At 41.2% G+C, this 5,932-nt stretch overlaps 1 pseudogene; it reads right to left on the minus strand.

Annotated features, from left to right (window-relative positions):
• Positions 1–913: 913 nt before the first annotated feature.
• On the minus strand, positions 914–4,724 carry LOC125580752 (annotated as a pseudogene).
• Positions 4,725–5,932: the final 1,208 nt, after the last annotated feature.

The following is a 5,932-nucleotide window of genomic DNA, read 5'->3' on the forward strand; positions in this document are numbered from 1 at the left end:
TGGAGTTCATAAGGGAGAATCTAGGAAAGTGGTTTTGGAAAAGGAGAGAAGATGCTTTGAGTCCCCCAACTCAACATAGTCGAGGTGTTGAATACTTGCTTGCTGTTCGATCGGAGATAGCGGATACGATGACGGTACAACCAATTGATGGATGGCGGTTCTTTGAGAAAGGTGGGAAAATGGACTGGTGGTTGATTTGGAACATGGAAAGTGTGATTGTGGTGTCTATGCAGTGGAGAAAATACTTTTCTCTCATGCTATAGCTGCTGGAACATCTGTTGGTTTGACTTGTATGTCCAGTGTACTCAAAGAATTTTCTGTTTGCAGGATACTCAGAGAATATATATCCTTGTGTTGGACAACAAGTTGAGGAACGCACATGCTTTCCTCCGGAAATAAAACGTGGTCCGGGAAGACAGAAAAAATCAAGATGGCAATCTTGGTTGGAGCTATCCAGGATGAGTGGACGCAAACCCCGGAAGCAACACAGGGTTTATAGATGCTCAAAATGCAAGGAAACTGGCCATACGAAACCACAATGTAAGTCGTCCAGTGATTAGTCTTCCAGAAGACTTTCCATTAAGTCGTCCAGAAGGTCGTCCAGTTAGTCGTCCAAGGGTTTTTCTTCCAGAAGACCTTCAAGTTAGTCGTCCAGTTATTAGTCTTCCAGAAGACCTTCAATTAAGTCGTCCAGAAGGTCGTCCAGGGTTTTTTCTTCCAGAAGACCTTCAAGTTAGTCGTCCAGTGTTTAGTCTTCCAGAAGACCTTCAATTAAGTCATCCAGAAGGTCGTTCAGTTAGTCGTCCAGGGTTTTTTCTTCCAGAGGACCTTCAAGTTAGTCGTCCAGTGATTAGTCTTCCAGAAGACCTTCAATTAAGTCGTCCAGAAGGTCGTCCAGTTAGTCGTCCAGGGTTTTTTCTTCCAGAAGACCTTCAAGTTAGTCGTCCAGTGTTCAGTCTATGTACTAAAAATTTGTGTTATGAACTTATCTGTGTCAACTTCTTTGTCAAATTGCACTACCAAACAAATTTGAGATGGTCTTGCCCTTTATATTATCCGAAATATAGTTACAAAAGGTCATTGCTCAGAAGATTTTCCAGACTACTTATAGTTAAGTCGTCCAACATTCCAGACGACTTAACTGTAAGTCTTATGCGCAGAATATAGTTACAAAATAGGGATCAAGTTCAAATACAAAATAGGGATCAAGTTCAAATACAAACATCAGCCTAATCTATCATACAAAATAATCTAAAGTGGCCAGTTTATCACCCGTCATACGTACCCAGGATGTCATCTATGTCCTTGTTTTCGAACTCATGCGCGTCAGGAAGCTCTTGAAATATATCCACTGCCATCTTATCCCTCATACTCTTCCCGTTGGGCTTAGCAAAGTCTTTTTTACTAAACTCTATCCCAAGAGCATGACATTCAATGTACTTTAGAGTGTACACGCCACAATCACCAGCTCGGGCCGGAGGTATATTGGTCGGTCTCTCATATGTGAATGTCTCCAGGCTGTATTGGGCACGTAGTTCGTCTGAGGAAGCGCACTCAACAAGCAGATAAGGGACCATGTAGAGAAAAGGCTCCATTACCACATCGAGTTCTTCTGGGGAGATACTGGAACAAATGCTGTCAAAGACGACTATGTGCCTCTTAGGGATCGATATCCACATAGCAATCCAATGACTGTCGGCAAAGTTTACTGGCGCATAGATATCATCAATATCCGTCCCCAAAACCTTGTTCGATTGGCAAAATGATGGTATAGTGCCTGCATAATAATTCCACGCCCCACCAGGGAGTCTTCCTAAACCGTTGTGATCGGGCTTCGAGTCCTTAAAATCTTTGAAGTTGAATCTCCATTGCTGAGCAAAGAGATGATCAAGGAAGCACATTCTCTCGCTCCTGAAATGTTGTGGGTTAGCGTCGTACCTCTTCCTCAGCACATTAATCCAAGCATCAATATGCTGCATATAAAATAGAGTACAAGTCATAAGATATCAGACGACTTAGTGGTAAGTCTTCTACGTAGACGACTTACCAGACGACTTACAAGTAAGTCGTAGACGAATTAAGTCGTCTGATAAGTCGACTACGTAGAAGACTTACCAGACGACTTACAAGTAAGTCGTCTACGTCATAGCAGAAGACTTACACAGTCCTCCAGCCACTCTAGGGAGGTTCGGAGGATTTGATACCACCAAGTTCTACTTTTACGTGGTTTTTTATCGAGAGTTGTTCTTTAATGACTGTAAACACAAAATGTTGAAAAGAAATCAGGTTTTATGGGAAAAGCAAGCTATTATGTGAAAAGCAAGCTATTATGGGAAAAACAAACACTTACGGACAAGATTTCAACCAATCAGCGAGCTCCTTCAACTTCTTCTTGTCAATTGGTGCAAAATGATTATAGCCTGGATAAAGCTTTCTGTTTGAAATGATCACTCTGGCCGTGCTGTTTGCCGTATAAGGAGATTTCTGTGATGCGGCAAGTTTCCTTGTTCGATCACTCTTTGCACGGCAAAGTGCCAAAGCAGCATCCCTCTTTTCTAGATATCTAGCATTCTCCTTCTGTAAATCTGAAACAGTGGATTGATTTTTGTCCAATAGAACAAGGCTCGGTTCTGGAGCTTTATCTTCCGAGGAACTAGCATCTGCGGGCACAGCTGCGGGCACATCTGCGGGCACATCTGGACCTTTATCCTCCGCCAAGCTCTTCCTTCCCGCGTTCGTCCCATTGACACTTTCACTCTGCAATATACAAGATGGGTTTATACAATAATAACCAAAGATCCATTTCAAACAATAATAACCAATGAGTGTCTTCAAACATGAAACAAAATACATATATAAAATCCATACACTATAAACAAAGCACACATGTTCTGACATACAAGAAACAAAGCAAATGCAACTTTTCAATTCTTATTCTTAAGACTTTGTCTAGTCAATCTCTTGTTGGGAGAGGATTCGTTACTAACCCCGGGTTCGAGCGTCGGTTTAGGTGGAGAGGTAGTGTTTTGAGATGATGTCCCTTTCCGTTTTGTGGTGATACCAACCTTCTTCTCCACAGCTTCCACCCTTTCCGACAGATACTTGATCTCCTTAAGGCACGTCCCAAACCCTTCCCTCATGGCATCAGCTATGTCCTTGAACATGGTTTTAATATCCTCTTTGGTCAACCCACCAACAGTCGTAGTCACCTCTTCACTAGCCTCTGCAGCTGCCTCTTCACTAGCCTCTGCAGCTGCCTCTTCACTAGCTTCAGCAGGTGCCTCTTTACGAGCTTTCTTCCGAGGTCTTGGACTGTCTTCCTTCACTACCTTTTTCTTCGCTGGACTCACAACCGCCGAGCTTTGTATTGACCCAACTACCGGGGACTTCCCAGCAATCCATGGTCCACTTCCACGGTTTCTTCACAAACATGAGTTTAATTATGTTCTCCGCGAGCGTGTCCTCAACATCAAACTCCCATTTTGGAAACATTTCACCAGTGTCCTTTTGAACAAAATTGATCACCCTAGTCTGCAGTAAATAGAAGATATGAACTTAGATATTTGACGGATTAAGAAAGATGGAAAGAAAAGACTTCACAGACGACTTATAATTAAGTCGTCTGGAAAGTCTTCCAGCTGGACGACTTAGTAGACGACTTATAATTAAGTCGTCTGGAAAGTCTTCCATAGTAGAAGACTTATAATTAAGTAGTCTGGATAGTCTTCACAGACGACTTAATTATAAGGCTTCTACTAAGTCATCCAGCTGGAAGACTTTTCAGACGACTTAATTATAAGTCTTCTACTAATTCGTCTAATTGGAAGACTTATCAGATGACTTAATAATAAGTTTTCTGCGAAGTCGTCCAGATTGAAGTAAATACCTGACTGAGGATAGCCTCTTTAAACTGTATGCGTCCTTTGCGACCCTTGTAAGCCAGTATCGGTGGAGACGGATTGTTTGGGAGAGGATTACCAAAAGTAGCACCCAATTCCAGAAGAGCTGTGTACACCCAGACCTGGAGAGCTTGCGCAAACCCATTAATAGTGTAACAACCCGAAATATCTCTGCCCTTCACAGAGTCCATCAGCACCTTAAACGCGACTCTCCCCCATGGATAATTCTCAAACCGTTCTAGCTCCATCACTAGCCTTGCCAGACTAACCCGTGTAGGGGTTGAATACTTTCTCCCTTCAATGTATCCAGTGAAGATGGCAAGGTACGCGAGCCGCTTGCGATCATCCCGAGACCACCCTTCGCATCTCTCAAGTGCTGCTATTATCTCCTGAGTAGATGGCCCAGCTTCGACATGAACTCCCAGCATCTCCCAAAAAGAAGTCAACTCCTTTGTAACAACAGAGTGAGGTCTCTCAAGGTCCTCGATGTACTCGCAGTTTAGACCAGTGAGGTTTTCAAACTCTAACAGTGAAAACCTCACAGGTTCTGGACCAACGAGACTCCACAGCTCATACTTCTTCTTTATGTCCAGCTGGAAACCGAGCATGTAGTGAACCAGCCTTGAAGCCCAATCAAATCCCAGCTCTTGGAACTTGATGAAAACTCCCAACTTCGACTCCTTCAGCTCTTCATATTCGTCATCATGAAGAGCTTTCTTTAAAGCAGCATGCAACGTCCAACAAGTATGATACGAAATGCTATGCACTGCGGGGGGGCTCTTCCCCTAATGTATATATCCTACGGGGGAGTTCTGGCATCTCCATTTTTTTGCCTGCAAAACAATCAAAGACAACCATCTCAAACAATCAAAGACTTATAATTAAGTCTTCTGGAAAGTCTTCCAGCTGGAAGACTTTCCAGACGACTTAATTATAAGTCTTCCAAGACTTCCAGTTTTATGTTCATCTTTTCCTCAATCAATCACTCGACAGTAAGAGATATAACTTACCGGCGGCGGAGTTCAACGAGACGCCTCTGAGAGAATGCGCGCTAGGGTTTCCTCTCGGATCTTAAATAGAGGAAGCGGCTGTGAGAACGGTGGTGAGAACGACGGTGATAACGGCGGAGAGATAACCGGCGGTGAGAACGATGAGAACGATGGATTAGAGAGAATCGACGGAAATCGCCTTCGAAATCGCCTTTGAGAGAAACGGCTTTAGGGTTTTCTGATTTTCGATAAACAGTGAAAAAAAACACCTTATATATGGCCGGTAAATAATTCGGTTAGGTTTAAAAGTACATTGTAAAATTAAAGGTTTGGTCCGGTTTGGACGACTTACTAGTAAGTCGTCTGCTGAATACTGTACATCAGACGACTTACTAGTAAGTCGTCCCAGACCCTAAATTTAACCCCTAAACTAAATTGACTAAATTAACTAACTAACCACATTATAAACCCGTAGTTATACTTAAATAGTATTTACTATACACAGAAATAAAAACACTTAGGTAAATTTTAAAGTTTTCAAAAAAACATTTATGCATTCCAAAATCTAACACTAAGAACACATACAATACTACAACATATGTTGGCAAAACCTAAACAAAAGAATATCATGACTCACTACTTTCACTCATCTATGTTGAAAACAATTAATTTTTGTTATATCTTAATTTATATCTCTTAAAACATATGTTAATTACATGATTTCAATTTTTCACTTATCAAAATATTTTTTACAAAAATTTTAAATTATTTCTAAGTAAAACTAGTCCAGACGACTTACGGGGTTTAGAAACGTAAAAAAATTTCGGTTTTTTTGTTTGTTCACAAGGGGTTGGTTGTAATTTCAATAGCCTTTTAGGTTATTTTTGCATTTGATTCAAGTTTGGGTTAACCTTTGTGTTTGAAATCAAGTTGTGAGTCATATTTGGCAATTTTCTCAACAATTAATGCCATTTATTAGTTAATAATACAACTTTTTTGTGCACAAATGTAATACAATTTAACTTTAAAAACAGTATGTAATAT

Source organism: Brassica napus, chromosome C1, assembly GCF_020379485.1.
Source record: "Brassica napus cultivar Da-Ae chromosome C1, Da-Ae, whole genome shotgun sequence".
NCBI lineage: Eukaryota > Viridiplantae > Streptophyta > Magnoliopsida > Brassicales > Brassicaceae > Brassica > Brassica napus.